The sequence below is a fragment of the Ammodytes marinus genome (assembly GCF_949987685.1).
Source record: "Ammodytes marinus genome assembly, chromosome: 17".
Lineage (NCBI taxonomy): Eukaryota > Metazoa > Chordata > Actinopteri > Uranoscopiformes > Ammodytidae > Ammodytes > Ammodytes marinus.
In genome coordinates this window covers 20140500-20154132 of record NC_137221.1, presented here as the reverse complement: position 1 = coordinate 20154132, position 13633 = coordinate 20140500, and positions in this window count along the sequence as shown.

The window sequence follows — 13633 nt, the reverse complement described above, 5'->3', positions numbered from 1 at the left end:
CGTGCTAAAAAGCTATAAAGAAAACGCCATTAAAAACACAAGTGAGCCCAATGTCGAAAGTAGACGGAGCAGCACACGTTTGATCAAATACAGTTTTTTTAGTCCTGGCCCTCTCCAGGGACTGAGTTAGGGGTTGCCATTCCGTGGGGCTTTGAGCTCTGAAGGCTGATCCCATGTCAAGAGGAAGCCAGGGGGGTGGGGGGGGGGGGGGGGTGTCGGCTTAAGACGGTTTGGGTGAGAGAGAATATATAGAGAAAAGGCTACCAGGCCCGGCGTCCTGAACTCTACCTGAACTCCAAATAACTTTCCCTGTAGTCATTGAAAGTCATCGAGGGAGTGAGAAGAGTAGGGAGGGAGGGAGGGAGGGAGGGATGGAGTGAGGGAGCATTGGGGGTCTGTAGAAGGGGGCAGACAACAGAGAGAATACATGAGGGAAGAGGGGGCAAAGATGTGACAGGGTGAACAAATGTGCATCGTTCTAAAAAAGGACAGAGGTAGAGGAGAGACGGAGAGAGGACAAACAGAGGACGAGAGGGAAGGATAGAGAGAGAGAGAGAGAGAGAGAGAGAGAGAGAGAGAGAGAGAGAGAGAGACGTCAGGGGAGGAATAAGGCACACAAGCCCCTTCCACCAAGCACTCATCAGATTCTCTTTCTTGCTCGGCCCTGACCCTCCATAATTCAAGATTTCTGGCATAAAAGTGCAACTCAACAAGTCTCTCCTTCTCAACCACATGCTGCATACGGTATACTCTCTATCGAGGGCCGGTACAGTATCTATAGCACATAATGGATTTTTCTACATCGTCTCGCATGATTTCCCACTTGCGCTCGTATTATTAATATTTATCGATTCCATCCAGAGCCAATATTAGCAATTGAGCCCCCGACTAAATGAGATCACCTGTGTGACCCCTCAGGTATCATTCTCAGTAGGAAAAGTAAAACAGATTTGGGGTGGAAACTGTAAAATGTAGAAATTGATAGCAGGGTTGGGACTGGAAGGTTGTCCGGTCAAATACCATGGATCAGAAGGGAAAATGGTTGTTTTTTTTGGAAGTTAATAAGAAATGCTCTCCATTTATAGCACGGCTATGAACATACTGTGTGTGGTATAGGAGAAGCTTTGGATTCAGCTATAGGTAGAAATGGAGTGAAAGGAAGATTTTGGTTCAATATAACTCACGTCTTCAATGTTGTTTGGTTAAGTATTGTACATTGAACTCATGTGCAATTATGTTAAACCATTCTGCACCTCTCTGCAATAATCCTAATGTAATACATGATAAAGTACTGTGCCCCTTTATGTAAGCAGACAGTAAGTAAGTTATGGTGTGGAGGGTTGGGCTGTTGAGACACAGAGTTTGCTACCGTCATAGGCCTTCTCCTATTACTTACCATGACTGCGGTCTTTCCCTGAACTTAACCAAGTGTTTTAGTTTCCCATCCCTAACCATTATACCTTGACCAGTGTTTAACTGCCACCACCACACTATTTTCATAACCTGAAACCTCCTACGATGAACTTTCAAATGTTCATGAAACAGTCATATTTTTCCTCTGATGATCACAAATGACCTGTAACAGCAAATGGCCATTTTGACCATCAGCGGAAAAAAAGAATGCTATATTTATGAAGTTATTATTAATGCCTTTGTTCGGGTAAAAAGAAATCCCTGCAAACTTAGGTAAATGTATTTATGGCAGGCAGACCGGAACATCCTGTGTTTCACGAACGGTACTAAATCAAGCTTTACTTTGTTTCACATTCATCGTCATGTTACCATTATTAATCTCACTAGTCACATATAAATACATTACCTCATCGCCATTCATCCTGTGCTGTCTCTCTCTCTTTCATCTGGCTTCCTTAAAAAAAATGCACACGCCGCTGGCACATGCTAGCAAGGATCTTTAGGACTGCAGGTGCTGGTGACGAACAAACACTACCACTTTTGTCCAAAGGGGGTGCTATAATCAACCAGAAAATGAAAGTTCCTAGCCGCATTTTAACCATACAATAGTAACCAAAAGCAATCTTGCAGAGTTGACCCCATAGCGACTGGGTTGCATTGTTACAACAGAGTGTAACATGGCATTAAAAATGAGGGGTCAGGCAATCAGACATGTTTTAGGTAAGCCAAGGGAAGATAATGTAATGTACAAACAGCCTTCTAGTGTCAAACTCTGCACGGTGAAGGTCAAACACCCAAGTAATGTTACAGTCAACACAACACAGTTTTTTTAGAGAAGCGAGACTTTTCACTTGACCCCAGCTGCTCTACTGACTGACAACACTAAGGTGAAAGGCAATAGGCGATAGGCAGGAATAAAATAAAATAAAGGAAATATGGACACACACTGCAAAAAAAACAAAATTTGGGCTGTTGAGTCTGACTGGCCCCTGTCAAGGTTGACATTTCATGCGAGCCTCCAGTCCATCTCCCAACCAAACAACCACCCATCCACTTACAGCACCACACCCCCCCTCCCCCCCATCCTGTTAGTAAGCTTGGACATGCTTCCCAGCCCGCTGCCCACACATTTCCCGGCTCCTCTTCATTTTGGACACTCATACATTTATGGAGCGAGTCGGTGTGCGGCTCTCTCCCTCCGAGGCATCCCAGGATTACTGCACATACTGAGCTGTGGTGGTGGTTGGGGGTGGGGGGGGGCATACTGGGGGGGGTTTCAGGGTACAGGAGGTCTGGCTGGATGGATTAATGGGGGGGGGGGGGGGGGCGGTCAGTTGAAATAGTGGGAGGAAAAAGGGGGGATCTCTAAGTGAGGGATGAGCAGACGAATGGAACCAGCAGTGGAGTGGTTTCCAAAAAGTGAAAGAAAAATGATAAGAGAAGAAGGTTCTAGATTGTTTTCTGGCCAATACAGGAACACTCCATTTGTCCCATGGAGAGGTCTATATGTGTGTGTGAACGTACAGTGTATAGGCATTAGGCATCCCCTCAGCATGTGTGTGGTTGCGTGGGTGTGTGTATGTGGGTGAGCTTTGTTTGAGATGTCACTAGTAATTTAAGGTCCCTCTTTTGGTGCAGCACCCACTTTTCTCTTGTGATAAAACACTGTCTATATCACTGTGAGCCTGTGGTCTTTCTGTGTGTGTGTGTGTGTGTGTGTGTGTGTGTGTGCGTGCGTGTGTGTGTGTGTGCGTGCGTGCGTGTGTGTGACTGAGAGAGGGTGTGTGTGTGCGTTGTACTCTAATTAGCACCTAAACACACAGGAGAGTGCTGAGTCCAGACAGCAGATAAATCAGACTATAGGGCTATAAGATTGTAACACACCAACAGAAGATATCAGCTGCAGTGCAGCTTTAACACACTTGATAAATTGACAATACAGCTGCAAGCTAGAAGCAGCTGGCTCCTTTCCCGATTCCAAAGCATTGGATTGTGGGCACAATTTATTTTTTTTGTGTTTGCACTGCAGCTTTCTTTGTCCCAACTACAAAACATGCAATAAGTAATGAGACATGCACCAGGAAGATTTTTTTCCCCCCACATTCATTTGCTAATACATGCCCACTGCATTTCTATATGTTTCCCTCCAATTACCAGCATTACTCAAAGTCAGAGCCTCCTCCGGCACATTTTTCATCTTTCACTTTCTTCACTCTCGTCCATTAATTTGAATATCCCAACCCCGACCGAGCGCTTCTATAGGCAAACACAACAGTGGCTGCAGGAAACGAGCTTGCTCCCTGATGTGTGTTGTGCCCCTCGTTCTTACTCTCTGTCTATACTAGGGCTATGAGCACGTGCGGGCGTGAAGGAGACAGATCCCAGCAGTACAGTATGGTCTGGCAATGGTGTGTCCCCGCCCCAGGGGAGTCTGGGAGAGTGAGTCCCAGCGGAGGTTTGTTTAAATGCTAGAGGGAGTGTTTGCCCCCGTACCAGCCTCTTTCGCACTAATGGATATGTCCGCGTTATTGATAGTAGGACTGCGGGAAAAAATGTGTATACGCTTTTTTTATGCATTCATTACACCGTGGCCACATAGGGCGACGTCTCATTGCCCTTGTAGGTGAGATGTGTGTTTTTTTTGTTAAGCACACGGTTGGGGCACAAAGGAGATTTTGAATTCTGATGTGCATTGGAGCCGCTCTAACTTAAATATACGATTTTTATGAAATAAAAACCTCATATCAATCTTAAACCGAATGTACGGTTGCATCAGAGGAGAGTTTCAAGACTGACCAAATGTTTACTGATTCAATCTGTAGTTTCAGGTACCAAAATGTGCAGGAAATGGCCTTCACAGACAGGAAGAAATGAGAAGTTACCTAAAAGTGTGGTATGTTGCCAGAGCCTCTGCCTCTACATCACCATATCAGCCGCTATACTAAAATAAGACGTCAAAGCTGCTGTAATCAACAGATATGTATTCAATATGATTTAAAACCTTTAAGTATAACAAGGGCTTTTGGTATTTGGACTATAGAAAATGCTTTGAAACATGTGCTGTATTTATGTGCTGAATTGTCAGACTCACAGGAGCAAACATAAATGTTGCATAATGTTACATAATCAGTTAGGTAATGTACTTTTTCCAGACATGAAAGTACAGATATGGTGGAATGTAAACAGCAATAAGGTAACAGCAGTGTATAAAGACAATGTGTCAAAGTGTCACATGGATTTAGTGCCACCTTTCTCCTGCACCTTCATGTTGTCAGGGCGTTTGTTCTCCCACATGGCTGCTGTAAATGTACACTTCTGACTGCTCTGTACCTGACATTAATGCTGAACGGCCTTTATCTCTCTGCCTGTATTGTTCTATATAACAGCTTTCATCTCTCCAGTTTCACAGTGGTAACTGGCAAGATAAAGAAAGCACAGTGTGAGAGAGAGAGAGAGAGAGAGAGAGAGAGAGAGATAGTGTTAAAGAAAGAGAGAGAGCATCCTGTAAGTGAGAGTTTGCCCAAGAACAATGCTGTCTGCCTTCAGCGGAGTCTGTCTGCAGTAGACATTATGTCATGTGTTACGCCTGCGAAGGAGAAAAGCTGTTGAAGTCAATATCTTGCTGCCTGGATCTAGCTCCCCCCTCTCCCCCCTCTCTCCCTCTCTCTCCCTTTCTCTTTTCCTCTCTCTCTCTCTGATAGAACCTGAGGACTTGTGCATAGTTTGGGGGGGGGGGGTCTCTTGTTTGACACAATGCAGATTCACATGGACCTCCTCTGCGGCAGCTCCCCGATCGCTGCCGGCAAGGTTATCTCTGTTTATGAAACCATCAATTACACATATTTAATTTAGTAAGAGAAGAAACGCCGCCACACTGACTGAATCCAGACCGAGTGTCCCCCTGAGCACCGGGATAAATAGAGCAAGGGAAGAGGAGGAGGAGAGAGAGAAAGAGAGAGAGAGATAGCGACAGAGAGAGACAGACTTCATTAATTCTGTCGTCCGTCTAATTGGAGCCCTGTCGGACCCTACAGCTAAAATGAAGTCCGAAACGAGTTCTAATGAGAAAAGAAAAAAAAAATACGGGAAAAGGGGGGGTTAAAAAAGTTGGAACTGCTCATATCTAGAGAACAACCTTGGGCAAAATCAAGACTTCATGCACAATGCAGACCCTTGGGATGCCCCCCAACTCCCTCGGCTGGACGATGATTAAAATTGGACAGTGTTCACTCTAAATAATGTGTCTGGAGGCCTACACCTGAACTTTTTCTAATCTGGCAAACTAGAAAAATGTTGAAGGAGGTTTACATCAGACATTCTCCATCACACTGTGATTTTTTATTAAAAGGTCTTGCAAAAAATAAAATGAAAAAAAAAAAGCACAGGGAATAATGTTCAACAGCTTTTTCATCTACTCACTGTTGCAGAAACACTCTCCAACCTTGCGCAAGTGTCCTTAAGCGAAAGAAAAACTTGGCAGGCGTCTGCATGGTTCTTTATCTGACGCTCGGACCTATATACCTGCGGGGGAGAGCAAGGGAAAAATATAGTATTTATTTTAAGAGAGTATTAAGAGAAAAATATTTGCACCAATTCCATTATAATAGCTGTTAAATGCAATAAAGGTAATACCTAAAAGAGAAACGTAAAACACAGATTTCTGGGTGATTACATTGCCTTGCACGCTCATCAGAGCCCCACCCCAAAGCCCCAGTCATAACAGATGTGGCCTCATAGGCGACTCTGGTCATAATGGCATCAGTGCATCAAGTCCTCGTCTTTCATTACGGCTGTGATCTAAACCAAAATCCACACCACAAATGAGAGGAATCCAAGCGGAACAAGGAAAACAAGCTAAGCAAAATAAACAAGAGGGCTGCGTGAAGGAGAGGAGAGGATAATGGAGTGGAGGAGAGTGGAGGAGAAGTTTGTTTTAGAGCAAAGTAGTGAGTAGAGTAGTGCAGTAAAAGTAAAAAAAAAGAAAAAAAGAGAGAGAAATGGAGTGGAGAACAGCAGAGTACAGTAGAGTAGAACATAGTTAGGTACTGAGGAGTAGTAGTATTTTCTGTTTTCGACTCTGAAAAAGTACACAGTACATGTACTTTTTTGGTATACCTATACTTTGCAACGTTTGGACTTCATCTAAATTAAAAGCTAAATGTGCCAATAATCACCCAGATTAGAAACACACAGGTGCTTCATCATTAGCCGCTAATGTCGCTATGCCGAACAAGCTACACAGAGCTACTATCATGGGTAAAGAAAACGACTTCCAAAAGGCTAGTAGGGTAGAGTAGTAGGGTAAAGCACAATAGATGGGAGTATATCATGATGGAGCAGAGAGGAGGGGAGTAGAACTGAGTAAGGTAAAGAGGAATTCAGCAATGCAGAGATGATTACTGCACAGTAGAGAGCAGTGAAGTACAGTATAGTAGCAGCAAAGTACACATAATTAGAACAGCGTATTTTAAAGAGGACTAGATTGTATTAAAGTAAAAGGGAGTTGAGTACATAGCAGAGAGTTGAGCAGAGGAGAGAGAGAGAGAGAGAGAGAGAGAGAGAGAGAGAGAGAGAGAGAGAGAGAGAGAGAGAGAGAGAGAGCTGAGAGTAAAACTGAAGTAAAGAGCACAGTGTGGAGTAGTAGCACGGGAGTAGATTTGAGTGAAGTGAAATGCAGTTCAAGCGGATCACAGTCAGAGCAGACAAGCTGTTCATCAGATCAGCAGACAGGCCGTGTTGTCACAGTGCGCTGTGTATATGTGCCGCGCGCATGCAGGCAGGCTGCCGCCGCACAAACTGTGTCTCGTACAGGATGTTCAGTTCATTTGTTTGTGTGATATGTCAGCAGGGTTGGAGAGAGAGAGAGAGAGAGAGAGAGAGAGAGAGAGAGAGAGAGAGAGAGTACTGGGTTGCTTCTGCTGACTGTCAGCGAGTTCTACCGGCGCACTGGGAACTGTCTCCACCCCCCCCCCCCACCCCACCCCCACCAAGAAACCACCCAACCTGAGCCTCTCATAGTGAAAATGATTAGTCTAAATCAAATTAATCGCTGAGTGTCGCCTCATCTCCATCGCCAGCCCCATTCACAGAGAGAGGGAGAGAGACACACACACACACACACACACAGACACACACACACACACACACACACACACACACACACACACACACACACACACAGACACACACATATATATACACTGACACACACACACACACACACACACACACACACACACACACACACACACACACACACACACACACACACACACACACACAATGTCCTGTGCTGTGCTGTGTGTCCCCCTGCCTTCCTAGGGAAAGACACACGCTGTTCAGTGGCATTCCTACGCCAATCCAATTAGGTTTGATTTCAATTCAATTACGGGTTAGGGGGAGTAGAGTGGAGATCCATTGAATGAACTTTACGCGGAAATTCCATTACTACTGAGAAAGTCGTTCAAGTCTATAATCTGGATGGTATTGGGTATAGCAGAGAAAAAGAAAAAAAGACAGGGCCGATACTAAAGCCCTCACTATTTCCACCCTATGGAATGAAGTGGCGTAGTAAACGTCTACGGCACACTGCTGTCTGCCGCAGTGGCGCTTCTAGTCAAACAGGGAAATCATTAAGGCTTCTGGCTCAACAGCAAACTGCAGAGGGCTCACACAGGAAGACATCTGCTACATGTGTGACCACAAACAGCAAACTGTCAACAACTATCTCACCCCCCCACAACCTCCCTCCAAGTACGTGCGTTTGGCGTGTGTGTGTGTGTGTGTGTGTGTGTGTGTGTGTGTGTGTGTGTGTGTGTGTGTGTTGAACCCCTGTGACTGCAAGAACAACAGATAAGCATTAACGCATCACGCCAGGCAAGCGTGTGCAACCATAAATTATGGCCCTCCTGAAGATAAGAAGCCACTATCACTTCAAGCCCACTGCAAAAAGTGTCCAATGCTAAAAAAAATAAAAAGAAGAAAAAATTGGCTTCATGTTTAGTAATAAAGTTGGCTAGTTCCTCAGTTCCTTAGGACGTTTCCAGAAAATAACTTTTTACAATGTGGGAATTCTAGGAAAATACAGGAGACACGGTTGTGAGACACAGTGTGTTGACTTTAGCAGCCGCTGTTGACTTCCAGAGGAATTTCCCCCCCAACGGCTGCCAAGTAAACCTGAATAAATCTTGCGCATTTTTCATTTATTTGTGTAAAATTTGACATTTGGGCAGGTTAAGCTGATCTGCTCTGCACCGACCGAAAGTCTTTCTGAGTTGCACAAGAAATAAAATGGAATAAATCACCCGAGAATTGCCCGAATGGATCACATTTCTCCAGTAATATGTGTCCTAAATCACAGAAAAAACTCCCTAGCATCAAAGGCATACTGAGCGTTTCGGTGGATATTTTTTGCAGTACGCAGTATGGTTATATACCTTGTGGCGTAAAGGAAGTTCCCAGACAGGGGAGCAGACAGTCTCTGTCACAGATAAGAGCTGATGCAGATCTAAAACAATGGGCTGTTTTTAGCACCCTATCTGTATCCAGAAGAGGAACAATGACTTCACTCACTTTTTAATATCACGCTTTATATTTCAAAGATAGAATAGGAGGAGGGTATTGTTTTGGGTAGCAAACAGTAGCTCTAAATCTAAGTCGGTTTTCTCCCTGAATTTAGCCCTCTCTTCCATCTCATCTCACACTCAAACACGGACACACAAGCCCCCCCCCCCCCCTCCCCCCTAGTGAGAGCCCCTTACATTTGAGTTTATCCATTATCCATATCCATCAGCATCAATCACTCAGCCCGTAACTGCTCCCCATCCACAGCCACACACAGCCACACACAGCCACACACAGCCACACGCAGCCACACACCCACACGGACACACACACACACCCACACACTCAGAAACACCAAAAGTCTGATACACTCCAGTGCCGGCGAATAGACTATCAGTGTGGTTTTTACTGGCGTGTCTGAAGGCGCTGACACTTCTGCGCCCGCTCTATTGATTTTGTTGTCTTATCCTAATGAGCCTTGCGTCATCCATCACCGCTCTGCTGGTACCACTCAAGCGGCCTGGATGGCTGCGAGGACTGAATTAAGGAGGGGGACAGGGGACTATCACCTTGCCACTAGGTATATATCAAATAGAGTTCCCCCCCCCACCCCCCGAATACCATATTTTAAAAGGGCGTCAAGAGTAATAAGAAAAACAATGGGCCGCACATCTGTTTGAGCTGTGAGGGGCTTTGGGATAGGATAAGTGCACTGCGACATGATTTCAGGCCCACCTTTCGCCCAATGACATCTGACCCCTGCAGGCTCTTCTTGCCTTTAACACTTGCCTTTGGTGTCACGAGAAGTGCTTTCAGGTTGAGTTTGTGTGTGTGTGTGTGTGTGTGTGTGTGTGTGTGTGTCTGCGCAGGTATGAGTGTGTTTGTTTTGTAGGCGTCGACTTGAGGCGATGATGTGAATGCTAGAAGGAAGGTACCACCCATTACTGGCTCGCACCTTCTGGAGTACAGAGTGGAGATGAAACACTTCCTCCATCCGTTCAACCACTTAATGCGTTATGGAGGTTGTCCTCTGTGCTTTATGCCATCCCTCTGACTCCAAATGGTGTTTTGATGTTGACACAATTGGCAACAGTGAGTTGAACCTCTATGATCATTTGTGTGTGTGTACTGAAAGAAAAAGTCTTCTTTGTTGTCACACCCCATGCACTGGCCCTTCTTCTATTCATTCTTTGTGTGGGCTGGCAGTATACTCCGAGATTGATTTTTGAAGCGCAGATCAGATAAAAATCAGATATATTTAGTGAGGCTCTAAAAATCTTTATGCAACCTATACAGAACGGATTATATGCATGTCATATCCTACGTCCATCCCTATGTCCTACCTCTGCTGTTCTGTCTTGCATTTCATGTGCTATACTCAATCTCATTTACTACATAATTCCTCCGCATGATACATCCTACAAATTGCCTCCAGTCCGCAGCATACCCACCATATAGCATACGTCCAACCATGCATCCTGTTGGCCCGTGCATGTTTGCAAAAGCCCAACCAAAGCCCAATCACCGAGTATTAAAAGTGCACCTTTCACAAATGTTTCAACAACATATGGGTCCCCGATCTAACTACAGACTCCCAAAGTATGCGGAAAAAAACAACCCCCCTCGCTTTTTCTTCATCTCCACATTTTTTAAATGTTGTGTTCAGAAAACAGTCAGAATTCTCTCCCCCCAATGATGTCATAAAGGGAGAAGCCACGCCCCCCCCCCACCTCCCATTTATAGGACAATTTTAAACATCACATTATATGTATCCTTCTCTTCTACAGATAGTTTCTTGCAGCATACATCTTACATCATGTATTATAGATCATATTTTCCACTCTGTCCATCCTAGATCCCCTTATATCCTTTAAGTCCCCAACACTACATCTTTGAATCAATGCATTGGGGTCAATGTCCAATACAACATTCATTTTATGACATCCTTTATCTTTCTCTCTCGTGTAGCAACCTACCTCCCATTTGCCGCTTCTTACATGCCATGTTTTACATCCTATGTCTATATTATACATTCTACAAAAGTGTCCACTAAACATTCTATATCCTTCCATTGTCTTCGGTATTGCCTTGTCTTACAGCATCATACATCTTATGTTAACGTCCTGTCTTGTGCCTTGCTTCTACAGTGTATGTCCCACACATTATCCGCCTTACATGTAGTTTGGTGCAGTAGTGTAGCCTATTCTATCTCCTATACACCAATCACTCTGCAAAGCTTTATCTAGAGATGCTGTGATTTACAACCTGCATCCTGCTTTCCGCATATTACATCCTGTGTTTTATATTGCAATCCGAAATCTATCTGCATCTCTGGCCCGGCTTCCTACATCTGCATGCAGTCAGTATTCATAGGATGTACGTACGCAGCTTTTGATGCAGCCCATGCAGGATTGGATTCAGATGTCTCTGAGCTTGGCTATGACCATCATAACGCGTGATACCATTCATATCAGGGCTTCACATTTTTTTCCTTGCGAATGAGAACAAATCCTTGATGAGACTCTAATTGTGAGAAAATGTTTTAAACAAAAAACACCCTGTCTTAAGGGGGCGCTTTGGTGAAAATTAGCAGTCTAATCTTATTACACTCGGAGTGTTGCCACTATTAACTGGTGTTCAAGAGGATAAGCTACTTATGGATCGTTGTTGGGGGGGGGGGAGGGGGGGGGGTTGGTGGTAATGTGTTGTGAAAATGTCTCAATGTGACTTGGCGAACTAGTCATCCCCATGTGATTCCAGCACATCGCACACCCACACCGGCCAAATACTACAGTTTACAGTGTGTATAAAAAGATTAGGCTTACACACAGGCCGTCCAGTCATGTGACTTCAGTTTGACACAAACACGTAGTTTGTGACTTTCCCGTAAGATTAGCAGGGGGGTTCCAAGCACCCCAAGGCTAGCACACATACAAATGCCAACACACACACACACACACACACACACACACACACACACACACACAAACACACACATTCAAAGAACACAAACACATGCATGCACAAACACTTGCGTACAAACACACACACACACACACACACACGCACACACACAGATAGGCACCAAAGAACCCAGCAGGCTTTGGGAGCCATGCCCTGACCTCTGGTTTCCAGTCAAAGGGGTGCTGTTCACCAGCACACAACAGCACCACTGATCCCCTGTGTTCCTCTTGTAAATTTTGCTCTTTCTCCCCGGAGGCTCAGAGGAGTCCTGTGTTGTTTTGTGAAAAGGAGGAGGAGGAGAAGGGAGGAGTGGAGTGGAGAGGCTAGAGAACAGAGGAGTGAAGCCACTGTCTGTATGTGTGTGTGTGTTTGTGTGTGTGTGACTGCTAAATCACTGTGTCTGCATGAAGGCTGGGATTGTGCATGGGGTCTCTTTGTGTGTGTGTGTGTGTGTGTGTGTGTGCGCGTGCGTGTGTGCGACCCCTTCTACAGTACATGTGCGCATAAAAAAAGAGCAGGGAACAAGGGCCCTTTAGTCTCTGATGAAATAGACCAATGTTAGAGGCCAAATAAGATTAGCTGGTCTAATGGACACACTTATTTTCATTATTCTGCATCGTTGCTACAGCCCGAAGAGAGAACAGGCTTTTTCCCCCCCCGCTGCTGTATACTATGCGGACCCCTGCAGCAAAGACGTCCCGAAAAAAAGGAGCCCTCACTCTCTCCATCCACTTCTAATTTCCAAGAATTCCCCTCATTCATCCTCCCCATTCTGCCATATTAAAATGTTGCCTCAACAGGATTCTTTCCATCTTGTCCTCGATCATTTCTTCATTTATAGTATGAACAAAATGCTTTTTATATCAGTCGTGACAGTACGGTTTGCAGCAATTTAGTACAACCCTCTCCTTATTGCATATGGGATTGTGGATCTGTGCAATTCAGCTTAATGAGTATAAATAAATCAACGATACAGAGGGAGGGGCCTGTAACGCCACCCCTCCCTCCCTCCCTCCCTCCCCCCTCTTTAATCTAGCCCTCCTCATTAACACAGGCGTAAATATGTAGATGAGATGAGACAGCATGGAGATATACAAGCCTATTACGCAATTAACATGACTGCTTGATTAAGTAATATACAGACTTTATAATATCGCCCAGGCACGCTTGTATATAGGCCCCAGCGCATTAAAACACATTTATTGGGCGAGTAATTGTCTTCACTTCTGCAACCTCAACAGCATCCACTTCCAATTATTTCTTTTCCTAGTTGGGAGATTTTTTTTTTCTCGCTTCAATACTCAACTATCTACAGTTTTAACCTTGAGACCATCACGTAGCACCCTAAAGTCCAGATGTCATACTGTATATATCCCCCAGGCACACACACGCGTATGAGCTATTTGATGCAAGCTCGTTGAGATTAACAACATAGCCATATAACGTTACATCTACTCCCATTCTCCCGCTGATTACCTAAGAGCCAGATACCATCTTAAATCTGCTCAATAATTGCAATGCAGATGATGATCAAGCGAGATGGAGAGAGAGTGACAGTGAGGTGGGTATCGCCCAGTTTGACATGATTACAGCACAGGGGGGGGGGGGGGGGGCCTCTGGGGAGCCATATCTTGATTTAGATTAAACCACGCTCGTCAAACGGAAAGCGTCCGTTTTTAATACGCCCGTATAT